Below are 26,885 nucleotides of genomic sequence, written 5' to 3' on the forward strand. Positions count from 1 at the left end.
ATGAAAGCATAAATCAAAAGAAAGCATACTCCAGAACTCGAAGCATCAAGTGAAAACATCTAGCGACACTTGCACTAGGACAAAAGACTATCTCTATACACTAGTCCCTAGTAGTGGTGAAGGTAGCTATGCCTCCCAACCATGTGGTAGCCACAGGTCCACACCTATTGTGCTAATGGAGATAATGATCCAAGCACAAACACACAAAACAAAATCCATGGCTAACACTCATGCCAGACAGTATGATGGTTGTAACCAAGAACCTCAGACAATGCAAGGAGTAAAAGTCCTAGTCAAACAATCAATAGGCTACTAAGTAGGAGCTGACATCATGGAGAGTTGCTTGGCATCAAAAAGCCCAAGCTCAGATCATGTGTCCTCAAACTTAAATGGGTGCTCACACATTGTGTCCTCAAACTTAATCGGGTGCTCACACATTTTATTATCTTAAGTTTTATTAACATTCACACATTTATTTAGTTATCACTTATATAAAACTTCCTCTGCCAACCCATGGCACCATGATCACCGGGTTGGGAGATAGAAGCCCCCTTTACATGCTACCCTACCCTACCCATGTTCATCCTATGACAAGTGCCTGTGGGCATGCATACTCCCATCCCAACCCCAATGATCATAACTTCTAGAAGTACCACAGAAGATCGGGACTCACAAGTCACCCAAAAAATGTACACACACATACTCGTGTGTGGTGCACCACCATCACAAAGATCATAACACAAAGACTGGATGAGAACACAATGAAAAATATAACACCCAACTCAAATCAACTTAGGAGGATGGATTCTACATGAATCCCAAGCCAATAAAACCATACATCATGAAATCACTCTACCGGCCCCAATCTAGGAGTATGGATTCTACACAAATCCCAATGATGCAACAAGACCAAGCATAATGAACTCACTCAACCAGCCTCAATCCAAAATTATGGATTCTACATGAATCCTAATGTCCATGAAACAAAAGCAAAGGTCCAAAAGAAACAATAACATTAGGTACAAAAATACTCAATTGAACACAACATCGGGAGTACAGATGTGACATGCATCCCAATGCAACATAAAAGTGCAATAGTGGGTTGACTAATATCCAAATGAATCATCCAAGTCCACGACCCACATTTCACCAAGAAAACCTAAGAAAATAGGGTGACACACAAAACAAGGTAAAAACCCCAAAATTTAGGAAAACTTCAAAATTAAAACCCATTTGGCCTTTGGGTACAAAAACCCCAAAAATCCAAAAATAAACAAGTTTGAACACCGTATGCAAAAATGGCCAGGATAATCGTGCAAAGTCTCAAACCCTCATCCTGAAAAATAGGGAAATGTTCATACCTGCCCAACTTGGTAGAACTAGCATATAGAAACGAAGGGGAACACAAGTTCTCAACCTCCAAACAAATGGCTACCAAAAATAGAAGTAGAAATAGAGCTAAAACAATAAAACAGGAAAGCCCTACCTCACAGCCAAAGGGGCAAAATGAGAATCTGAACTATAAAATAAATAGCCTGTAGAAGTAGCTGAAAATCGCAGCAATCCAAGGTTTCCCCAAGCTGGATCTAACGAGTTCAACCTCGCAACGATCCCATGCCCATAGCTCCCACAATGAACAAAATAGTAAATCCTTATGAATAGAATTTTTGGTTTTACTCTCCAACTTTCTAATTCAAAAGTGAAGTGAGGAATTAAATTCCTTTTTGGACATTTATTCACTTTTCGAGTGAATAATCGATTAGGAAAAATAACCAACCAACCTAGTTAAACCCAAAATTGACCCAAACAAAAATAGGCTATTCCTATAAATAGGAATTCATCTATGGAAAAGTTGCCAGAAATTAAAATAAATCAACTAAAAAGCTCGAAAACCCAAAAACATAAAAATTTCCTTAACAACTTTTGCAACAATGTGAACTTCTAAATGCACAGACACACTCACTGGTCTAATTAGATAATGCAAATGAGTTTGGATTTAATAATCACCAAAAGGTTTAATTTAAACATTTAATTAAGGATATTTTGACCATATAGGGACAACATTGGTAAAATATGAATGGTTGAATCACTAACTTCATGTGCCATTGCTAGGGATATAAATCCTGCACACTAAACAACATGATCAAGTGCAATTGCATATAATAACATAGCTGAAGCAATAAATGAATTAAATCACCTAATTTAACCATTTATTTAATTATATTAAAATAATCTATTTACATCACTCACATTCATGTAAAGCATAACAACATAGGAATGAAGTAAATAACCATAGCACTACATCCATCACATAACATAATCAAAGGTATGCCCAAATACCATATAACCAGATATCATCATAAAACACACTATCATATCAAAATTGCATCATCATGCAATATGATTAACTAAACAATATAGTAGTCTAACATCTATGATACTAAAATCAAGGTATAACATCCGACCCTCAGGTCATCTCAAAAGTAAAACGTAACATAAGTAATAAAATATCTCTCAGATCAAAATATAACAAGGTAAATATCTGAAGCACATAACCAATGAACCCAACAAGGACTATCCATTCTAATTATTTAAGCATTTAATAATGATTTTTCAATCAACATGAAAAGGCACTTAAACCACATAAGCAACCACAGTCATAAACATGACTAACCATTACTATAGGAACATAGTCCAAGGTAGCAGGTAAGAAGTACACAGTGCAATCTCTCCACACATCATAGGGTAATCATAGAACAACCTCATGATACCACATCAATCCTAGTAACCACTAGCACAAACCTTAGTGAGCCATAAATCACATCATAATCTCATAAATCAGTCATAAGCATAATCAAAGCAACTAATACATAAACATAAATCAAATCACCTCAATGGTGTAGACCACTCATGGTCACAATCATGATCCCATGTCAACAAAAGATCAACAAGGTTACATCCATCACAATGAATTACAAAAGTTAAATGGGAGAGGCACTATAGATTCATACTCAAGGTAACCATTTATGGAGTTGCCAGGTTCTCCGGAAGGTGCTTCCTCTATTGCAATGTTTGCTGCCATTGACCTTTCCTCTTCAAGTTGCTAATTTCTTATGTTTGTAGGACATGTGGTTCCTTCATGATCATTGGTAAGGTGGAAGACACACATGTTGTTCTTGTTGGGAGGAGGTTCAATCTGTAATCTTTGTTGACTTGGGGGTAAGGTGAATTGTTTTCCTTGAGAAGTGGCATTATGGCTTGGATACTTCCTCGAGATGTCTTGGTAAGGAAAAGTTGCCTTGGGAAGTTGCTTCTTTACTGCTATAAGATCATTGGCCAACTTTTGAACAAGTTTTGATTTTGACATTTAAAAAGAACCCTTTTTGGTTTTGACCATTTGGTACACTTACCACGGGTATTTGATGTAATGCTTTGTTGAATCGAGCCACAAACTCCCTCATGGGTACATGTATCTCCTTCTTCATCTGAATCAATTGCATGAGCAAAGAATTTGCATCTTCAGCAGATTTAAATCTAGCTTCAAAAGCATGGTGATGAAACCAATTTGCTGCTAAATCTATCAAAGTTTAAATAAATAGCCTTATGGCAACATCTTTTGTTTCTACAGCCAAGAAACTACATGTTATGTTAAAGGCATTCAAATGCTTGTTAGGTGATTTCTTCTCGTCCCCACTAAACTTAAGTAAGACCTCTCATGCTCCCTTAGGCAATCTACCTAAAAAATTTTTTGGTTGCAAAGGTCCTATTGCAACACCCCATGGTTGATTGTGAGCCATTACTGGTAATCTATAGCTAATAGGGAGGATCGTGATAGCATAAGAAATCAAAGTTCTAGGAATAATTAAAGATTGGAAAGAAGTGATAGGGCTACCACTTTTAGGGGGCGATGATGGTCCACTAATAGTTTTAGCTTTATTTCTTTTTAAAGAAAGGTTGGGTTTGAAGTTGATCTTAGCTAGAGCTTCAAAATCTTCATCTACCAAGCCAGAGAATATATCAGTCCACGTATATCTTTTTGTAGCTAGGGTGATGTTTTAGAGTCACTAGTTTAAATTAGCAACTCTTTCTACCACAACTTCTTCTTGAATGATTGGAAAACCTCTAATCCTCTTAGTTTTTTCTTCTTCTCTTTCTAGTACCAATTGTACTTGGAGGTATTGTTGGTTATTTGTTCTATTAACCCAAGCACAAGCATTAAGGTCAAAGATAATATCCTCTTGTGAATCTTGAAATCCTAGGATAGGTTGTAGGACAAGAAACTAATTGTGATTAGGTAGAAGCATTTCATAATATGAGATCTTGCCAGATTCTGAGGACAACTCTATCTTCCTGAGTTTCCCTGGTAGAGTCATGAAAAATTGTTAGTTAACAGTTTTTCCCAAAATCTTTGATAATTTGAACAAAGAAGAAATATGAAAACAAACCAGTTGAATTCCTATGCTTTGATTAGGAATTCTCTATTTTAAAGGTTTATTCAATATTGATCAAGGTGCAGCTACCTTTATGAAAAGATAATCGTTATTCCTCAATAGAGGGAAAATCTTTCCAAGGAGTATTTTATTGAAAATACTCTAAAGTTCAAAATCATCTTACAAATACAAGATAAGTGTTGATGCTCAAAAACCATTTGATTTTAATGACTAAGATCATATACATGATTGAATGTAAAGGTAAAGGAAAAGTATTTAAAACTATAGAGGTTTAACCTCCCACAACTTTCAAGATTTAAAATAGATAACTCCAAAAGAATGTAGCAATCACAACTTAACTCCAAACATAACATATAGTCTCAAGAATGCACATTACCACAAGGAAAACAATAATATTTTCTTCAAGAAGCTTCAGTAGAATAAAATTATAGACTTTACTCTAATTGCTACAAATTCAAAATGTTCTATTTTAAAATCCAAAAGCACAGAGTATAAAAATAAAAGTATTTTTGCTTCTGTCTGTAGAGAGATTAACCCCTACCAATATTAACTATTAGATATATATATAGGAATAGGGCTGGATAGTTATCCAAAATTACCCCACCAGGAGTAAATAGTCTTTAGTTAATACAATTGTATCAACTAAAATGTAGAAAGAAATAAATAGGAAAAAGAAAAACTATTGCACATTGATCATTTTCCATGTTAGGAGGAATTGTTTCCTCCGGCCACAATCCTTGTAGCTTTCCATGCCTCATATGCCATTGTAAACATAGAGATAATGGATTGATGAGGTAAGACGACATATGCCATCATCTATTTCCAAATTTATTTCTCTCTTTAGCTCCGTCATCTTTTTTGCATGCATCTCCAAATGTTTTAGATTGATTATTAGCATAACCTCAGTATGAGAAATGTTGGAGAAATCCTCCCTGCATGGTGCCTTTTTGTCTTGAACCTCATGGAATTTTCTCTGGATTTTTCTTACTAGTTATTTCATAGGGGCAATGGAGTCACTCTCTTTTCTTGCACATTTTTTACCAAACCATTTTAGATCACTTTGAATAATCTCATCCATGAGCGTGAGGTTGTCCAAGATTTCTTTCATCTCATTGATTGCTTGGGCTAGCACCTCATTTCTCCATTCAATGCAATCCTTTATCACATATAAGGTTTTTTCATCAAGGCTAGTGGCAAGGCATTTAGCTTCAAATTTTCGTAAGCCAAATCCCTAAATTTCTTCAATCCAAAGCACTACCTTCACCCAATTATTTCTTTCCTTATCAAAACTCTCATTGTTGGACTCCACCTTTTTAACAATGGTGGCAGTTTCCTTCAAGGCCTTGTCCAAGAGTCTAACCTATTCCATAGTTTTCATTAGGATGTATTGCAGCCATTCTTTATTTTTTTTCATAACAACCTTGCAATTTTGTAGATTTTTAAGAAATTGCTAGTTGGCTGAAGATGATACATCCACCAATGTTGACATCTCATTCGGTGGTTTGGGTTCTGGGTGCAGGATGGCATTGATCTATTGTGCCTTGCTTTTTATTGCCTCCTTCATTTCCTACTTATCTTGAGCATCCTTCCAAACTCTATCTATTATCTTAATATTTGAGGCTTCAAAAATCCTCATATCAACTGCACAATTTCCCTTTCCAAGATCAACTCTTGTTATTTGATAGTCCCAAGGAGAGAGTTTTTCAAGGGGCATGTCTTTCAATGGCTTGGCTATTTCAGTTGTTCAGTGTCCCGAGTTCTTATCAAAGTTCAATGTAGACTCAGTTTTGGCACTTTTAGCTTTTGAAGGCTTTCCTAGGCATTTTCTGACCATATCATCAATAGGCATGGATATGGGTACTAGAATCCTTTTCTTCTCAATCGAGGTTTCTAGCCATTTAGGGGTAGTTGGTTCTTTACCTGCCAGAGGAGAAGCTTTTGCTATGGCCAAGGTATCAGATTGAGAACCACTATTGTTAGGGGAATTCTAAGGATCTGGGGTATTATCAGCCATGATGGAAATGGGAAACTATCTCAAACTTTCCTTTGGTTCGATGGGATCTAGGTCAACTGTGACTCTCCCCTTTTCTTTGCTTAGTGTTGCCTTTTTAGTGCTGGACTAGGTTACCCTGCTGAATTTTGGTACCTCTTCTTGAACTTGAAGTTGAAGTGGCTTAAGAGTTACTTCAACTTTGACTTCAGCTTTAGCTTTAGGAAAACCTGCAATAGAGTCAACAATATCAATGTTAGAAATGGCCTTAAATATGCACTGTGCTTTCTTTTGCTTAGCTTTTAAGTGTTTTTCTGGGACTTCAAGAGTGCTTGATTTGATGTTCTTTGATTTTAACCACTTCTTAGTTCTTCTCAACACATCTAAGGTATAGGACATTAGGTCATCTTCTTCCCTCTTAGTCTAGTCATTCTTAGGGATGGGTATGTATTCAACTTGTTCAACATAGAATGGATCGATCACATCCTCAAATTCATCTTCTTTTATCCCATGAGCATTGAGATTTATCTTAAACACAGTAATCTAATTGACTGTGAATCTGGACCATAATCTCTTTTTGACTTCAAATTCATCAAGAAAATTTGACCAGTAATCTTCCAAATGAGGAACATGGCTTAATGAAGATGTATGCCCAAAATCATTTTTAGCAAATCTTCCATAATCAAAATCTTTTCTAGCAGTATAGGGTTTGAGGCATAAACATGATAATGCAGGTTGTGCCAACTTAGCTTGTTTGTAATTTGAACACCTGTAGTGGCCAATTTCAATAGGGAATAAGCATGCAAGTGACTTCTTTGTGCTTTTAGAGGAGTCAAATATAGAAATGAGCTACCTTCATATCTTTGATAAAACAATACTATCTAAACAATAATGTGGCAACTTAAGTGGTTCACTAGAAAAACCCTCAATCTTGAGATATGTAAATTTAGGGAATTGGATATTAGAATAGCCATAAATTTTAATAGCCTAGATGGATTTCTCTGAAAACTTGTGATTTTCTTGGCATTGAAGCTCAAAAACTAACCTTCCTAGAAAAACATAATTAAACCTCCTAAATTGCTTGCAAAATTTGGTGGCATGAAGGACTTTATAGTATTGATAGATAATAATTTCTTCTATCTAGGTCATATGTGGAAGTCCCTCCCATTCTTTGGATGTTGCTAAAATATAAACCAAGTAGGAATACAAAAAGAATGGGCTGAAATTACCTACCACTATGAGGCCTCTATGAAGATTCTCAACTGTTAAATCTGTCCAGTCAATAAACTTTTCACTTTTGATGATCTTCAGAATGAAAAGATACATCCACCTTTACCAATGAAATGCATGATCATTACCTTTGACCCTGTTCAAAAGTAACATATTGTCTACTATTTCTTTAATGAAATGGTCAATTGTTAATGACTTAGGTAATCTAGAACTCCCTTCTACTGGTCTCAGAAGCCAAGTTTGAGCTATGATGTTGTCATAGTTCTTCTTTCTATCATGATAAAGATGCTCAAATTCCTCAAAGGTCCAAGGTTCATAGGTTTCCTTATGAAGGATTCTTAGGGTTGTGCTAACACTTGTCCTACATATTCTTACTAAAACCTCCCTTGAAGTTTTCTTTATGCTTCTGGTGTTGGGGTCGCAGTGATTTGCACACTCCACAACTAGTTCTGAGCATTCAATAGCTAGTGGGAAGGCAACGACCTTTAACAAACCACTTTTGGCCAATTTTTGATGTATGGGACTAGGCTGAACATCCCTCGCCCACTCAATTATAACCCCTAGGTTTTTATTCACCATGAAAGTATCTCAAATTTTGGGAAGGGAACTCAATAGGAAGGGCTTTTCATACTTAGGAATTTTGGGGCAAAAGAGCGTCATGGTTTAACTTGAAAGGTATAGATTTATTGAATTAAAGAAAAACACTTCAAAGGGAAAACTAGGCATAGAAATGACAAAGTGAGAGATAACGCACTTACAATTTTTGATAGAGTCCAGACATCCACTTTTCTTGCTTACTAGTTGCTGTCGAGAGCTCAAGATGATGAAATGGGAAACTACATAGGACATAAGGTTATTATAGAGGATATCAAAGAAAAGATTTGAACAGGCAGGAAGGGTAAATTACAAACGTGCCAACTATACTTTGACAAGACTTGCAAGGCTTATTTGTAGTTAATATCCATCACATCCACATATAGCTCATCCTTTCATGATATCACAAAAATTTTCTCACAACCTTTTTGCATAATGTAACCGTACTTAGCACAATTTCTCATAATTGCCACAATTATTGCCTTTTGCATCTTCAACATTTACAAAAATGAATTTATAATCTCGCTATGCCTTTTCTACAAGGAAACAAGTGCACATTAGAAAAACATGAAGTTGAAGTTTAAATCAACTTTAGCTTCAACTTCAACTTCCAAAAGCAGACTTAGGTTGATGGGGGAGGCACTTTATCGAAATGAAAAGGAAATGATGAAGTTGAAGTTGAAGTTGAAGTTAAAATAGGCTTCAACTTCAACTTCAATTTACAAACTGACTATTGGGTGATAACTTTGTACATTAGTGTATATATATGGTAACACCCGAGACATGTAAAGGAAAAGACGAAATTTGGGCCCAAACTTTCAGAAAGTGATTTAATAAATTGATTAGGTATCCTAGAATTTCTGACACTATGGAGGTAGTAGTAGGCAAAAGTCTAAATGGAAGAGGAAGGTGACCATGGTAAACTTTAAGAAACCCCCCTCCAGAAAAAGATATAAATTATTGGCGAATCTTTCATTATTTTGATAAACCAAATTATTTTTATCGGTGAATCTCTCAAGTTTTTAATTTTAAATATTATTTACATTCCCAATTATTTTAGAATCATAAATTTTTAGTAGAAAATATTGGTGAATCTCAATAATAATAGGATTCTTGCTAATCGTCATGGAATATTACAAATCAAAATTTAACATGTTTTATCTCATGGAAATTATGAGGATAATTACATTATATTTTAAATCAATAGTGAAAACTAAATATTGGTAATATATCCCTAAAGTAACTAATAATTATGATAATTATTAGTGAATTAATTCTAATTTTTTTGATAATCTATAATATTTAGGTGAATCAAATCTAATCATGCATTGAATATTGTGGTGAATCTTTGAGTTTAAATTCTTTAATAAAAAAAATTAGTGAACGATTTTAAATATTTTAGAACTAAATTTAATAAAAATGTGGTGATTTAGGTTGCATGCAATCTTGAATTATTAGCCAAATTACTAGCAAAAAATTTCTAAAATTTGCAAAATTATGAATATTCACCACTAAAAAACACCCTGAAGGTGAAAAATGAAGGAATTGATGAATATAGGGCAAAAGATAGGGAAAACCGTCATTAAAAGGTGGTAAGGTATGTTAAATGTGAATGAGATCGAGCTTGGATAGTAGTGTCCAGTGAAGATGACATTGAATTTGATAATATTAATCAAGTTAATGTTGGCAATGAAAAAATACTAATTGAAGAGGAAAATGTAGAGCTTGAAAGGGAAAATATAACAATTGAGAATGATAGTGATAATGTTGCAAATTAGCCTTACATGTTGTTGGCTTTTGATTTGATAGAATTTTAACAACCTCTTAAAAGATCAGAATGCCTAGGAATTAACTAGAAACCATATTGGTCATTTTGAAGAACACAATAAGAGGAATAATTGAATAGACTCTGTGATGTCTTATCCACTTTAAACTATAGAAAATTTAGGCAGGTATACCAAGGAAATTATTCCTTATCTTTCTAAAACTCAAATCTCAAAATGAATTTCCTTATAGCAGATAATTTAGCCTTAATTCTTCCAATTCCAGGATTGTAAAAGAGATGATAAATGGCTACTTTATCAAACCTTAAAACCTCCTAAATCAAGTATAGGCTCATGCTTCAAATCTTCAACAACAAAAACAATAAAAGGATTGATTTATAATAATTATACCATATAGATTTTCCAAACTAGATCAATGTTTATGGATGACCAATACCTTATCTATGGGGCTATTAACTTCATAGGAATTTGACATCTACTTATCAGATCTATCTTAAGACTTTGTGAGAAGAATATCAATATTGACTTCTAGATCTCATTCTTATAAAAATATTCAATGAAAATGAAAAAATCCTTCTAATATTTTACATTAAGTATTTACATAACCCATTAGATTATTAGAAAACTTAAACTGAAATATAATTAAGAACAAATTACAACTCAAATTTAATGAACTTTTCTTATTAAACCTTAGAGAATTAAATGGAAACCAAAAGAAGAGACAAGATCTAGAATGAATAGCCAACTTTTTACATCTATGTCTTAATTTCTTTGATAAGATATAATTAGATGTCAATTCATATTAGAGAAAGCTCAAATAAATCAGTAACTGTTAAACTTTTTATATTGTATCTTTGGAAAAAGAATATACATTATATTTGGACTGACTCAAAAATGAACAAAAATCTATTTAGACTTAATTCTTGAACCCTCACTCCACATATTGGAAATCCTTTTATATAATCAAGGATTACAACAAGCTTCAGATGGGAGGATACATATTAAAAAACAAGATACAACATAATTTTTCAAATAAGACAAAACAGTTACAAAAATAATGTTGGAGATAGCCAAAATTTGAAAAGTTGTAAATCTGGATGTTCAAGATCAACTTCATTATTTGTAATGAGAGCATAACCAAAAAAAGTGAACCACAACAATAAGCTATCTCTTTTAGATAGTTGTCCTCCCTCTTCATGTTACTTTGACTTTTCCTTGCATGCTCAATCACTATCTCTAGATGAAATTGCCTTTATGTCTACTATAACCTCCTAGATAGTAATATCAAATTCCTCATCCAGCCCGGTGGCTTCTCTAATTGTATTCAACTTAATTAGGAATTTTGGTGTAAATAAGTATTTACTTATTACACTTACTTAAGTTTTACTTAGGTTAATGCATTATTTAATTATTTTGCATTATTTTATTATTATTTTAGTGAGACACTTAGGAGTTTGTGAACTCTCATTGAGTTATGCAACTCTAATTATGCACATGGTGTCTACAACATAGGAGTATGCATCATTCACTGAGTTGTCATGATGACAAAATAGTTATCAACACTCTTCATTTAGCACATGTTGTCTACTCCACTAATTTGCATGCTACACCATTGTAGGCTTATCCTCACATCTTCGCACTTAATCTTGTGCTTAATGGAGGATAATCCATATCTGGTGGACATGTGCTTGGTTGTATGAAATATCATGATGCTGACTTCTAGGCATTCTAGAAGCTCTCTTGACGCCTTTATATTCAGGCATTCCTAGTGTACTCTTGAATCAAGTTATTGAATGAATATTGTCATTCTAATCATACTCTGCTTATTTTGGTCTATTGTGTGCTTGTGTTAGGTTCTTTAGTTCTTAGGTGAATTCTAGCTTAAGCCAAATTCTTACATGGTATCAGAGCTGAGGAGATTCTCATCATGTAGCCATTCAAGATCGTTCATGCTTTAGCACCTCGACTCAAATCTAGAGGATCCATAGAAATTAGGAGTGTTTAAAGCCAGATCTAACCTCTTTGTTGCATGTGGAGCATCAATTCGATGAAGATTGACTATAAATTTGCCTATATTCGGTGAAAGTTGATCGTGAGGCAAATTTTTTTTGCAAATTGGAACCCGAAGTCCCCGATTTGTAGTTCGGGTATGGTTATTTTTGAATTTGATTATTATGTTTCAGATCTGATTTAATTTCTTCTCTGCAAATTTATTTCCACATCTGGGCATTTTTGGATTAATTAATTGCATACATGGAGGAGAAAATACTTTTGCTGAACCAGGCAGTGACATCCCAGCTCGGCTCTGTATTTTGGTTGGTTTTATATTAATTCACATGATATTGTTAATTCAGTAGGCACATACCATATTTCAGTTGTACCTATGAAATTTGACTGATTATTCACCGACAAGCCATTCGCCAATTTCTGGTAGCTGCACATTAATAGAGGCACCTTTTATTAGCCGGCGAAGCCCTTCACCGACGAGTGAATTCATTTCTCAACATTGCGGGCTATGCTTTATAAACAGTGCAGATGACTCCTACCCCATAAATGTAGGATTAATTTGTAGGTTTGAGGCAAAAAACAACTCCGACACGTAGTCAACCTTTGGTCATCGCAAAATAAAAATATGGTGAATAGCAACTCTAAGACACATGTCAAGCGACAGAGCACCAGCTCTATGGACACGCATTGCTATTCTGTTCACTATGCCCACCCATCTGCCATGTGGCTCATTCTGTTAACTTTGACAGTACCCTTAGTCCCATGACAATAGCACTGACTCACCAATCCGATCAGCAAATCGTACTGTCCAACTCACATACACAGTCAGCATTGACATGTCATTCCACCCTGTCATCAATCTGTACAGTATGGAATCTGACATCATCTTCCACGTCATCTATTGATGTCATTTGAGGGTGAAATTGTTGCTGATGTCATCATTTTCCAAGCTTAAAATTGATGCTCGTCTAGATGTCAAAACAAGCCAATTTTGAATTGCTGTGATAGTAGTATGATCATCAAATTTAACCTCCTATTTCACTGATGCAACCCCTCTCCAAATTCATTTTGGTTTTTGCAAGTTTGACTTTAAGAGGCCATAACTCACACATCCAGACTCCAAATTAGGTGCAATTTTTTTGAAATTGGGTAAAATTTCTTGAAGTTTTTAGTGGTGTAGCTATTTTTTGGTTTTGGTGCACGGATGGTTCAAAAATTGTGTTTTTTGGTGACTGTACTTGGATAATCCTACATTTTGCAACTTCAAATGCTCCATTTGGGCACATCTGGAGTTGAAAACAGGTTCTATTTTTTTGAAAGTGCATTATTTTTTGTCTACTTTTCAGATTTGGTATTAGATTGTAGTGTTGTGTGGACCAAATTGTCACTTTCAGCAATAGGACCTTTCTTTTCTTTGTAATGCTTCAGAACTGTAGCACATTGTAAAGTTTCAAATTTGTACTCTATTAAGAGGTTGTAACAAGCAAAATCAGAAGTCAACAAAGGCCAAAATTGGCTAGTGGCCCATTGTAATTGCACTACTGATAAAGTGCCCAAAGCATCTATTTTGGGGGGGTTTCTTGATTTAGTGAAAAGGGGGGGTGTTCTTGGTGTTGTGTTCTCTCTTTTCTATAATTTTCTTTCATTTTCTGCATTATGGGAAACTTTAAGTTTCCTAAATTAACTCCTCATAACTATGCTTTGTGGTCAATCAAAATGTTGTATCACTTAATCCATAATGGAGTTTCACAATATGTAGATGGTACTCTTCCTAAACCAGCAGGTGATAATGTATTTTCAAGTGATATTTCAAATTGGGTAGCCATGGATAGGAAAGCCCTAGGTGATATATGTTTGGGGGTAGATGATAAGATCATGTATCAAATTAAGAAATGTACTACATCAAAGGAAGCTTGGGATACCCTCGAAAGCCTTTATGGTAAAGTGTCTAAAGAGGATGTGTTCAAAATTGAAGATGAGCTTGTATCCTTAGATCCTAAGTCATATGACTCAATACAGGACTTCATCATTAAGGTGAATGAATTAAGGACAAAGCTTACTGATGGTGCGAGTTCTATCAAAGATGATAGACTGATCTATCTCATTCATAACAAGCTGCCATCAAAATATTCCACATTTGTATTTTCTTTTAACACCTCTAAGACTACCTTAGGTTCTGCCTACAAGAAAGTCACTTTTGATGAATATGCAAAACTATTGGATGATGAAGAAAAGAATTTGAAATCAATGAGGATTCTCAAAACACCTTAGTCCAAAGCATTGGTGGCCAATGAGGGTTCTCAAAATTCAGCTGGACAATCTTCAAACAAAGGAAAGGGTAAGAAGAAATGGAAGAGCAAATATAAGGATGCAAAAAAAGACAACACCACAATCCAATCAACAAGGCAAGTCCTCAAATTCCAACAAGAAAGGGAACAAAAATAAGGAGAAGAAGAAGTGTGCTTATTGCAAGAAATTGAGTCATGAAGAGCATGAGTGTTATATCAAAAAGATTGATGAATTAACCAACATCATGAAGAAAAATAATGTTCCATTGCCTAATTCTTACAAGTAGAAGGGATCTTCTTCAGATTCGAAGGGCAAAGGGCAAGCATTCATGGAAAATGTAAACTCTTCAAAGGAATGGATATTTGACTCAGGTGCCTCATATCACATGGGTTCTTCAAAGGAGGATTTTTCTTCATTGAATCACTCAAACATACCACACATCTTCATGGGGAATGATAGTAAAATGGAAGTTGAAGGAAAAGGAAACGTGGAAATGGAAAATGGAGAGTTTCAAGAGGTTCTCTATGTTCCAAACCTAAGTTTGAATCTCCTTTCAATCTACCAAGTCACTCACTTTGGAGATGGACATAGAGTTGAGTTCCTTCCAAACTCAGTAAAAGTGCATAGTCTTAAAGATGATTCCTTGGTTGCAGTGGGGAAAGTGAATGATCACAAGAGATTGTAATCTTTCTCACATTTTGTGCCCAAGTCTCCTTCAAAGGCCTTGTTAACTCAATCTAATTCAAACATGCAATTATGGCATGAGCAGTATGGTCATCTTGACTACCACTATCTTTGGCAAATTTGCACATACCACATGGTGAAAGGTCTACCTCAAATCAACTTTTCTAAGGGTGAGTGTTCATCAAATTCAATGGATATGCATCCAGAAGGGAAGTTACAAAGAGGGAAGTCTTCTAGAGCAATGAGTGTTCTTCAAATGGTTCACATGGTATAAGACTCCTCCTCATCTTCACCAGTCCATCGATAGTGGAGTTGCTACCATGATGGCTAATTCATAGCCATTGATTGAGGTATGAAAGAGTTTTAAAAGTTATAGTTGTTATTTATAATAGTTAGTATTGAAATTTCAAATTGTATTTATAAGTATGATCAAGTGATTATATTGATTGAATTGTTCGAGGGCTTTGTTACTCTTGATTGTCCATGAGCCTTTGAGGTGGATGTATAGAGTGACTATTTGATGTAGTAAGAAAATAATTAATTTTGTGTTTGTATATATTTGATTTCAATGTATAATAATTATTGATTCATATATATTTTATTTGTATCAGCTCTAGTTAGAGAGGATCCTAAACAAGAGGTTGAATGAGTATGTGAGGAATACCCTACAATCCCCATCATCTCCCTCCACGCAATGACCAATGACCTCTAGGGATTTTTTTCCTTCCCCTCATGGGAAGGAGAATATATAGGGATAGACATACATGTATAGGCATTAGTGGACATATATCTTGGATTTTATGTTAGTGGACATATTTGACATACATTTGATGTATATATGACATTTTATATTTGATGTATGACATATATTTCATGCATGGCATTATTGGACTTATGACATTATTAGTTATCATAATATATTATATGTTTGGTCATGTATTTATTGGTTATCGTAATATATTATATGTTTGTTCATGTATGAAATTAATTGTTATCATTATCTATATATATATTTCTTGTTGATGTTTTAAGTATTTCATGTATTTCTTTTTAATGTAATTTGCATCCAAAATGATGCAGAGTGCATACACCAAAAGCTAGTGGATTCCCAACAACAACACTTTCGAGGAAAAATATCTTTCCCACCTTCCCAAGTGTCTTCAAAGACTCTTTCCAACTTGGTTACAACACTAAAAAAATTTCAACCTGACTTCACAACACTACTTGATCACTTTCCCTATTCAAGACTTGGGAAGCAATAAGGGAAAAATGAAAAAAATTGAGAAATGTATCATAATAAACTTCTTTCTTTAAAATAAAACCTTATACACTTCAAGTAATACCAAATGATAAGGTTTCTAGAATTGGTTTACTCTCCTAACATGTATTTTGCAAAATTGCTCAGAAAAGGCCTAATTGCCCTTATAGCCCTTTTTGTGGTTTTGGGACAAAATTTTTTTTTTCTCCACTGAACCTAGAAAAAAAAAAGGTACTTGGATACCCTTTTTAAAGTTACAAAAACTCCAAAGCTTCAACTCCCCACCCTACTCTAGCACTCCTAAACCTATGCAAGCCTCATAGGCCTAATTGACCAAATCAAGCCTAGAACACTTGGAATGTGAAAGAATGGGTTATTAGGATTGGTTTTCTATTATAGAGGGTCTTATTACAGCTTTCCTAACATGGAATGACTTTTTTCCAAGTTTCATAACCCAACTTCAAGCCCTATCCACAAAATCATCATTTTAAGGACTAAAAACACCATATTTTCACTCTAGGGCACATTCATTAACCCCTTAGATCATCCGAGAAAATTATGAAAATTAGGAATCTTAATTTTCCTACCCTAACCTTGAAAATCCTAGAAGGACATTGAAACCCAACCATAGAAATGTAGGTCAGGGCCACATCTTGCTTGAAACCCTCAATTTAAGGGTTTCAAAACCTACTTAGAAATAAAATTCTCTAATTTTCTTGAAAATTAATCAATCAACCTGAAAATAATTGCACTATAATATAGATAAAAAATAAATTCAAAACATCCAACTAGATTTGGCCTCCCAATCCATGCAAGTTCGTACAATAGGCAATTTCTTAGAAAATCCATATATTTGGTATTAAAATTTTGTTGAACATAAAATTTATGCCTCCTCTAACTTCATAGATGGTATTTTCATCATTTTACATCCATTCTAACCAATTACTAGTTGGTTGGATTGGTTACAAGGTTAGTTTCAATGTTTTCCAAAAAATTGCTAAAATAGAAAAATAATTGTTAGCAACACATAGGACCTATATAAGGTATAATGACTCTCAAAAAACTTCTTGAGTCAACTTATTAACAGAAAATAAAAATAAAAAACCTTAGGATAAAGGCAACTTGGGATTATTGGTGACCTCAAGTTCCTTGACCTTGCAAACAAGGATTTCCTTATTACCATAACAAATTAACATGTTCAAAATTAGGTGTATGATCACCCATTTACCTTATATCACAAATATCCATCATTTGATGAGATGACATATCCAATTACCAATTAGGTGTCCTACACCACAAGTTTTAGCATCACTTGAGATGAGGCCAGAAAATCAAAATGGAATCCAATCTCCAAAAAGAGAGAGAGGTTATTGTAGGTTTCACCAAAAATAGTTTTGTATCACCCATAATTTCATCCATACCTCACACGATCTCTAAGATATTTCCTGTCAAAGATTGTTTCCCTATGAAATTTAGTGACTATTAAGGTCAACTCAGTTTGGAGTGCTAGAGAATGTTTGAGTAGTCAATGGGATGGGACGAGCTTGGGACTAGGGTTTACATATCTACTTGAAGATTAAAAAAATGGACAATTTAATCTCATGATGAATAGTTAGAAATATTCAGAAATTGGTGACTTTGTATTAGCTAACACTATAATTTTTAGCATCATCCAAGATGGGGCCACAAAATTAAAACAAAATTCAATCTCCAAAAAGAGAGATAGGTTATTGTAGGTGTGAGAAACATGATCCCCTAGCACTCATAATTCCATCCATACCTCACATGAGCTTCAATATACACCCTATCAAAGATCAGTGCCCTATGACATTTAGTGACTCTTAGGGTCAATTCAGTTCAGCATGCCTGAGAATGTTTGAGTGGTCAAAAGGATAGGATGAGCTTGGGACTAGATTTTACTTAGCTACCTAGAGTTAACAAAATAGATAGTTTGATCCCATAATGAATGGTTAGAGAGATTCACCAGTTGGCAACTTTGTACTAGCCAATAGTACAAAATTTGCATCACCCAACATAGGAGCACAAAATCAAAACATAATCTAGTATCCACAAAGTGAGAGAGGTTATTATAGGTATCAAAAGCATGATCTTGTAGCACCCAAAACTGCATCCATACCTCACCTGAGCTCTAAGATATGCCCTGTCAAAGATCACTACCCTATGGAATTTAATGACTCTTAGAGTCAATTTCATTCAATGTAACCAAGAATGTTTGAGCAATCAATAGGATGGGATGAGATTAGGACTAGGGTTTACCCAACCACCTAGAGTTGATAGAACTAAAAATTTGATCCCATGATGAATAGTTAGAGAGATTCACTAGTTGACAACTTTGTACTGGCCAACACTACAAGATTCAACATCACTTGCAATGGGGCTGCAAAATCAAAATAGAATCCAATCTCCAAAAAGAGAGAGAGAGAGATCATTGTATGTATTTGAAACATAATCTTGTAGAACCCAAAATTGCATCCATACCTTGCACAAGCTCTAAGATATTCCCTATCAAAGATTGCTGCCCTATGGCATTTAATGACTCTTAGGGTCAATTTAGTTTGACATTCTTGAGAATATTTGAGTAGTCAATGGGATAGGATGAGCTTAGGAATAGGGTTTACTTGGCCATCTAGAGCTAAAAAAATAGATAGTTCAATCCCACAATGAATAGTAAGAGAGATTCACTAGTTTGCAACTTTGTACTAGCCAACACTACAAGTTTTAGCATCACCCAAGATGGGGCTGTAAAATCAAAATGGAATCCAATCTCCAAAAAGAGATAGATTATTATAGGTGTGAGCCACACAATCCTATAGCACCTAGAATTGCATCAATACCTTGTTAGAAATAATAGTCACCAATATAATTGAGAGGGGAGGGTGAATTAGTTATATGATAGTTTAAAACATTTATCCTCTTAAACAATCTTGACCATTCAACCAAAGTAAATACCAACCATAAAGAGATGCACATAAACAATTACACCAAATATGTCGACTAGGGAAACCCTTGATAAGAGGAAAAACCCCGATGGGAATGATGCCCACAAAATGATGTACTAATATGAATATTCCTTATTAGAGGATGGACCTTATTAGGAGTCTATTATAACATTTAGTACAAAGAGTCCCTATTAGGAGACTTTATATCCCTATTTGAATATTCCAACCCTATTAGGAGTTGTAGAAGGCAGTTGAACCCATTGTCTAAATAGTTTTAGGATTAGATCAATGAACCCACTATCCAATTGACCTTGATACTATTCCTTTTAGAATAATAGATTTCTAATAGGCTTTTACTTCTTCCTCTATCTAGTACATTATACTCCTTCACCTTCAAATCATGCAATCAGATCTAGAATTTTGAACTTAGTAACAATAACCCTTAAGCCACTTACACACATAGGTAGATCACTCTGATTTTGTATCGCTTTGCTGCTTAGTAATTTGCAAGTCTTCTCTACTCATTTATATGTAAAACAAGGAAAACATATTTCCTTTATACCATTCTTAATAATACATCCTTGAGTCTTCTTTCCACACATTAATTAAATAAAATATGCATTTAATTAATGTTGTAAGCTTACAATTATATACAAACTTTCACATGTGCAAATTTTGTACATGCGCATTCTCTAATGTCATCAATAGTCAGTAAACTATCTCTAGTTCACTGTTCAACCCTTAACTATAATTGTAACAAACTGGGGCAATCATGCAATAGGAAATACTTTCCTAAAACTCTATTTCTATATGGTTCTTTGTAGATCAACCATATCTTTCATACACTATCGATTCAAGTTTTGTGCACTTACCCTTGTAATAAATACACAATGTAGTATGCACTGGTAACTACACATCATTAGATAAGTAATATAATGTTCTCAATACAGAAATCATAGTCTACTACTTTGTCATTCTTTGAAAAACTTATTACTATGTTGTAATCAATGACAAACATAGTTATAAATACATCATATCAATGTTCTACAATGCTCCCTCATAGCATCAACATTCATGCTAACAATCTCCCCCTTTGGCATTAATGGTAACATAGATGAAGAAAATCTAGTTCCAAGAATACCAACAAATCTTTTCAAATCCACTTCATCAATCAAATCTTGCTTCATGCAAATCCTTTATTATAATACTTCTCCCTAATAGTACAATGTTTTTCATGCCATACTTATCCCCCATTGACATCACTGTCAAAGATAGTACACAAATGGTTCAATTTTCTTATAACTTAATAGCACGACGACAAGCTAGTCTATTTCTTTAAAAATTTGTATATAAATCCATAAACAACTCAAGTGTCTAAAGACACTATTGTGTACCAATTACAAAGAGTCCTTTGCTGACTCTGTTAATCATAGATACTCCCCCATTAAGAAAGCATCAACATTTAGTCTAGTCTATCAATGGTGCTCTATTCCCTGGATTGATGCACTTTTGTATCTTTTATTCTAAAATAGGAAGGGGCATAACCCCAAGCATACCTCTTAGGTACTCAAATGTATCCTTTGGTAAGGCCTTTGTGAAAATTTCTGCAATATGTTCTTTATTTTTAATGTACTCCAATCTAGTTTCTTTCTTTGCAAAATTCTCTTTCAACACATGATACTTTATAGAGATTTGTTTAATCTTAGAATGCAAAATAGGATTCTTAGACATGTTAACTATGCTTGTATTATCATAGTAAATAAAAATGGGTTCTTTGAATATGATTCCAATATCCTTCATCATATGCTTCATCCATATAACTTGATTACAGTTGTTTGCTGTTTCAACATATTTTGCCTCTACAATACTTTGTGAAGTGCAATCTTGTTTTTTGCTTAGCCAAGAAACCAATCTTCCACCGAGAAAGAATTATTCTCCACTGGTGCTTTTTCTATCATCCATATCTCTAGCCTAATTAGCATCAATATAAGTGCAAAGGGTAAAATCATTACTTCTGTCATACCAAATGCCATAATTAGGTGTCCTTTTTAGATATCTGAATATCCTTTTTACTATTGCATAGAGATATTCTTTAGGATTAGCATAAAATCTTACCACAATTCCAACCCCATTTTCTATATTAGGTCTACTATGAGTTAGATAATGCAATCCTCCAATCATAGATTTGTACTTCTTTTTTTCAACAATAGGTGTCTCATCCTTGCTTGATAACTTGTGACTAGTTACCATAGGAGTTCCAATATGTTTGCAATTTTCTAGTCCAAATCTTTTTAGAAAATCTTTCAAATACTTGGTCTAAGAAATAAATATTCCTTCTTTGTTTTGAATAATTTGCAATCCTAAGAAAAATTTCATTTCTCCTATCATGCTCATCTCAAATTCATTCTTCATATCTCTTGAGAATTTGTTACTGGCTTCATCTTTCCTCCAAAAATTATATCATCAATGAATACAATGATTATCAACAAACCATTTTCTATTTCTTTCCAGTACAAGTTTCTATATGATGTTCCTTTAGTAAATCCAAGCTTTGTTAAGTATTTATCTAACCTTGCATACCAGGTTCTAAGTGCTTGCTTTAATACATACAAGGCTTTCTTTAATTTGCAAACCATATCCTTCTCTTCTATCAAAGGAAAACCTTCTACCTACTCAATATAAACTTTTTCTTCAAGTTCTCCATTTAAGAATGTTGACTTAACATCCACCTAATATACATTGAAGTTTTTATTTGTTGCATATGCTAAGAACATAATGACTGCTTCCATTCTTGATATAGGTGCATATGTTTCCTCATAGTCAATTCCTTCTTTCTGAGAATAGCCTTTGCATAACACTCTTGTTTTGTTTCTTATTACTTCCCCTTGTTCATTCATTTTGTTTTTGAATACCCATTTTGTGCCAATCACATTTTTTTCCTTAGTTCTAGGGACTCATTTCCATGTGTAATTCTTTCTTATCTTTGAAGTTCTTCTTCCATTGCTTTCTTCCAATGATCATCCTTAGTTGTTTCATCTGCACTTTTTGGTTCTACTTGAGATATTAGGCATACTTCTTCATTGATTCTGCTTCTTTTTATTACTCCCTTTTCTTTACTTCCTATTATCTAATCAGTAGGATGATTTCTTATCATATTCTTATTTGGGGTAGAAGTTACTACTTCAACTCTTATTTCTTTAGTTTGTACATTATTCTACAAGTCATTTTTAGTCTTGAGAAATAATTCATTCCATCTATTGGTCATCCCAAAATAATCATCTCCATTAGAGTTATAATCCATTACTTTCTCTTTCATGCCAAACTTTTCATCTATTCTGACATTTGTGCACTCTACTATAGTTTTTGTTCTATAGTTGAAACATTTGTAAGCTTTGCTTTTTAATGAATAGCCAAGAAACATACCTTCATCACTCCTTGGATTAAACTTACCAATATCATCATCTCTTTTGATGTAGCTTTGCTTCGAAATATTCTAAAATATTTGACTGATGGTGAATATTTGAACCAAAACTCATAAGGTGTTTTCTCCATACCTTTTCTGATATGTACTCTGTTTAGAGTGTATACTATTGTATTGATGGCTTCTCTCTAGAAAGTATTTGGTACATCATTTTCATATAACATAGCTCTTTCTACTTCAGCAATTGATCTATTTCTTCTTTTAGCAATTCCATTCTACTTAGGTGTATGGGGTGGAGATAGCTATCTCCTGATTTCATGCTCTTCATAGTAGATATTGAATTCTCTAGAGGTGAATTCTCCTCCTCTATCAGATCTTAAGCCTTTCATTTTAACTCCAAATTCATTCTCTACTTTGTTCTTGAATATCTTGAATTTCTCAAATGCCTTTGATTTTTCCTTAAGAAAAGCTACCCACATCATTCTGGTAAAATTATCAACAAAAATCATAAAATACCTCTCTCCATAGAATCCTTTTGTTCTTGTGGGACCACTCAAATTTCTATGAACCAATTCTAGCTTTTGTGTAGTACCAAACTGCTTGCTAGGAAATGAAACTTTCTTCTACTTAGCCAAGATACATTCCTTACAAATAATGTCAATTGGCTTAGTGATCTTAGGTAAATCTCTCACAAAAAGTGTATTAGGAGCTTTCGCAATGTTTTTGATAAGGTAAACAGGTTTTAAGGGGTCCTGAAACCCATAAGTTTAACAACAAGAAAGGCTAAAAATAAGCGAAAAAAAACACCCAGCCAAATCATAATCCTTACGGCTGAAAATAAACCCAAAGGCCCAGCTCGAAATAGCTGCCCACTAAAAAGGCCAGAGAACCAACCAAAAAAATAGAGACCAGACAAAAAGCCAAAGCCAGGAGAAACAAAAACCAAAGGACAGAGACCAAACCTAGCAGACTACTTCTCCATCTCGAGCATGGTCTAGGCAGCTTCGGCGCACTCTTGTTGCTCTTCTACCTTATGATCCTGGGTGTTCGTCAAATCCTGCTCCATAGTGCTGTCCTTGGCTTTATCCACATCCAGCCTATCTTTGTCTCTGTTCTGTTTATTATCTTCCTCCATCTGGTTCCTGTCTTTGAGATTATCCAAGAGAGAGAGGATGTTGTCGTTGATCGAAGCGAGGAGGGAGATCATTTGACTAGCCTGGTTGTGATTGTAGTTCTCAATATTTTTTACTCTCCTCTCCATCAGAGTCTCCCAGCTGTTCCGGTCGCCTTGGCTTTCAGCACCTATCTTGCTCTTGATTTTTTCCATTTGGGAAACCCTATCTCTGACATCCTCAAGCTCATGGAAAAGCCATTTAATTGATCTGAAGTTGTCGATCATGCTATTGCGGGCATTGTTCAATAGATTCATACCCGTTTCTCTTGCATTATCAGAAATAGCCACCATAGCCAGGTCAATTAGCTCATTGAGTCTAGGCTTCTCGAGGTCGTCCACCAGGAGTTGGGGGTTCATCGCCTCTTTGTAAATTCCCATAGTGGTCGTTCTCACATTGAAGTTCTTCCAAGCCTTCCTTCTGTTATTAACTTGCACTTCCCCCTCAATCTGTCCAGAGTTGTCATTTTCCTCCAAAGGAGGCTGAGGATGTATAGGGGAGAGGGGAATGGGCAGAGAATCCTTTCCCTGACTGCTGGAGCACTCCATGCTCTCTCCTTCCCTCTTCTGTCTTTTTCTCAGTTTCTCCTCATCCAGCTCCTCCTTCGAAACCTTGTCAGAATCATCAGTATCCATTTCCTCCTCCTCCTCAGCAGAGCCAATTTTAGCTGGGGTATGACCTCTAGGGCTCTTTCTACTGGGTAATTTGATAGAGGGGTAATCCTTCTTATGGCTTTTAGTCTTCTTACCTGAATGCTCAAAAACCTCATCAGAGCTGATGCTCTCGACATCGTCGAAATCTGAGGAAAAATTGGAGCTGCTCTTGTTAACCTCCACCCCCTGGATAGGGTTTTTGCTAATGGTATGAGCGTGGAAATGCTCATGAATCAGAAGCAGAAGACCCTCATGCAGTGCCGGGTTGACGGTAGCTTTCTTTTTAAAACTAGAAATGGCCTTGTTCATCGAGTTAAAAAGATAATACGGGAAGGAGATCTTACTACCATGCCGAAAATGATTCAGAATCACAAAATGGTGAGTCCTAACCCTATCAAACCTGGGGTCTAGGGTTATATATTCAATGACAGCGTAGAGAACATACCTCTAGAGCTTCTTTATAGTATCCGTTACAAAAAATGTCTCTTTCTTGCCCAGCTTGTTTAGCTCTTCAGTGTTTTTCACAAAATCCTTGATAGCATTAGAAGACATCTTCTTGTCTCTGAAGAATTTATGCCCCTCCATCGGAATCCCCGTGACTTCAGCAACCACATCCTCAGTAATTTGAAAGTAGACCTCGTTCACCTTAACCTTACCATTATTCCATGAATTCACCATGCTGTTAGTGATCTCAAGATCTGAGCCATGAAGTTTCTCGAAGAAATTAGTAACCCCACCCTTTTCCAGCTCTCTCCAAACTTTGGCCTTGTTCTTCCACTTATGAACTTCCCCCACCGGCTCCTTTATGCTCCTCTCACCTGTCATGTTTACCTTATCAACTTCCACAATTCTCATGAACTCTTATCTGTGCAAGTTATTTGCATTCGAAAAAATGGTGATGTTTCTTTTATGATACCCATGAATAAACCCCTTTCTGAAAATAATGGTATCGTCCTTTCGAACGTGTCGAAATGTTAGAGGAAACCCCTTTTGCTGGTGCAAATCATGATGCCAATAATGGCACTTACCATTTATTAAGCAATCTTTATTATCCATAATTGCATTGGATTTGAGCCGTCCTTCCCAAGATATTATCTTGGTCGATGAGCAACTTTGCCTACGTTGGAAAATCTTTTCCGGCATGCCAGGACAGATTATTGGTGGCGTTAACCCCTTTATTAGCAAACCAATCAGCGACTGGGTTTGCCTCTCTGTAAACATGAGTGATGTGGACCTTATCGAACTTTGTGAGAGTGGCGCAAGTCTCAGCAATTATGTTCGCAATCGTCCACGAGGGAGGGGAAATACCATTGATGGTATTAATAATGTTTTTGGAGTCCCCCTCAAGCTAGAGTTTAGTAATCCCAGCTTCAAAAGCCAACTTGACTACCTTACTCGTAGCTCTTGCTTCAGCCAGATGAATAGTCTGGATTCCTAGCGGGGAAGCAAAGGCAGCTATTCCCTCCCCATAGCTATTTCTTATGATTCCATCGCAGCCTGAAGGGCCTGGGTTACCCTTGGAGGCCCCATCAAAGTTGTCTTTTGACCAACCATCTGGGGGGAGAAGCCAGCTAGCATCCTACCTTTTGAGGTTCCTATCTTTTTCTTTAGCTATCTTTCTGTCCCCTTCTTCTTCTTCTTCCTCCTTCAGCACTTGGAGATTTTCCTTTATATTCTTTGAGACCTTCCTACCAAGGATTATAGCCGGCTCCTCTCTATCTCTAAATATTCTATTATTCGTTTCCTTCTAGATTCCTCAGCAAAAATGGGGTAAAATCCAGTCCGAGTGATCCTGTCGACCAACAATCTTACAAAGACCTTTCCACTGATGGAAAAAATCCATGAGATTATTCGGTTTGCACCAGAGGGTTTCATTATCATGAGTGATGACATTCCACACCTCCCTGGCATAGTCACATAAGATGAAAATGTGATTTCCGATCTCAGCCTGATTCTTACACAAGGGACATCTACTGGGCATAACATGTCCTCGCTTCATGAGATTGTCATGAGTAAGGATTTTGTTCTGAAGAGCCAGCCAGTAAAAAATGTTGATCTTTGGAGTGAGACCCGAAATCCAAGCCTCCGCCCAAGGGGCCTTCTCTTTTAAGCTCCAAAGGGAATTATAGCCTGAGGCAACAGAGTATCTTCCATTGGGATTATCCCTCCAGACCAGATCATCCCCCAAATTGATAGGAATCATGGAGTTGAGCATAAGCATTATAGGAGTCAAGTCCTCATAGATGAGGGATAGGTCACTCCATTCCTGGCCATTCCAATAATCACAAACTTTGGACCCAATTTGATCAGTACAAGCTTGCATCCATCTCTCAAAAACAGGGTTATTGATAAGTGGATCTTGGGAAAGCCATCTATCCGACCAGAACTAGAT

Source organism: Cupressus sempervirens, chromosome 10 (assembly GCF_028749045.1).
Source record: "Cupressus sempervirens isolate cs-2001-9-10 chromosome 10, ASM2874904v1, whole genome shotgun sequence".
NCBI lineage: Eukaryota > Viridiplantae > Streptophyta > Pinopsida > Cupressales > Cupressaceae > Cupressus > Cupressus sempervirens.